Raw genomic sequence first — 1,128 nt, 5'->3', positions numbered from 1 at the left:
ACCAAGATTCAAAAGACAGCCAAGCATCTTAACATTATTCCCCTCTTTTACCCTTTCAAACCATGCCTCAATCCCTGTATCCTGAAGCCTGTTATTCCAAGGTTGTGCATACATCATCATTTACCTCTGCCCCTCTTAGCCCATGCGAACCTGCCTTAACTGTTCTCCCGTCTGCCTTGTTCTTCCATTCCCCACCCCTTCTTGTGTATTGCCCCCCCACTCCAGCACCCAAGGTATCCTGTCTATTCCCTCACTCCGTCCCCTCCCTCTCATCCCTACATCCCAGTGATCAGCAATTATATAGTTTTATTTTGCTTGTTTGGGGTGGGTTCTTTTTCTTAGTCTTTTACAATAATGGTCCTATGCAGAATTCTCCTTTTGTGACTAATTTCACTCAGCGTAATGTCCTCAAGGTTCATCCATGTTATGCGGTGGCTTGCAGCTTCCTTGTTGTTCTTCAAATAGCTTTTGAAGTAAAGCCACAGACAATGTCAAAAGCTGTGGTGCTTTCTGTGGCCGGAAGGGAGAGTAAACTGCTTAGCAGCTAGTAAACCCACTGCCATAACCCCCCCTCCCCCCAAAAAAAGGCATAAATATCTCTAATCTTCAAGTTTGCATTGGTATTCTTTTTTTTTTTCTTCTGATTTTGGGAAATTTTTATTCATATGTTAGAGATCATAGAACTCCAAAGTACAGTTATTGCTAAGTTCAGACCCCAAACCCATGCTTTCATGTTTCATTTTAATTCAACCCCCTGTTGAGAATTTGCATTTCCATTCCAGATATACTGAATTAGAATTTACATTTTAACAAGATCCCCTGAACAAGGAGTTGAATGGGAATGAGCCTGTTGGAAGCTATGTTCAAATTCTCATTTTCATTAAATGTTAATACTTATTTGTGGAACCTTCTACACTAGTTATTACAAGATGTTGTACTATTTTTCCTTGTGATGATTGACATTTATTAGTATTAATCAATTATGTTTCTTGCTTACCCTACTGATAACAGCTTACTGAAGATGCTACTCTCCTCCCTCCCCCAACTAATTATACACTTTGTTTCATCTCAAGGATTACAATCCCCTCCCTGCAGCAACAGTTATCCTACTTCCTTCTGGTGGCTCCC

Source organism: Chrysochloris asiatica, unplaced genomic scaffold (assembly GCF_000296735.1).
Source record: "Chrysochloris asiatica unplaced genomic scaffold, ChrAsi1.0 scaffold00129, whole genome shotgun sequence".
NCBI lineage: Eukaryota > Metazoa > Chordata > Mammalia > Afrosoricida > Chrysochloridae > Chrysochloris > Chrysochloris asiatica.
The sequence above is the reverse complement of the archived record's forward strand: the minus strand, read 5'-3'. Positions refer to the sequence as shown.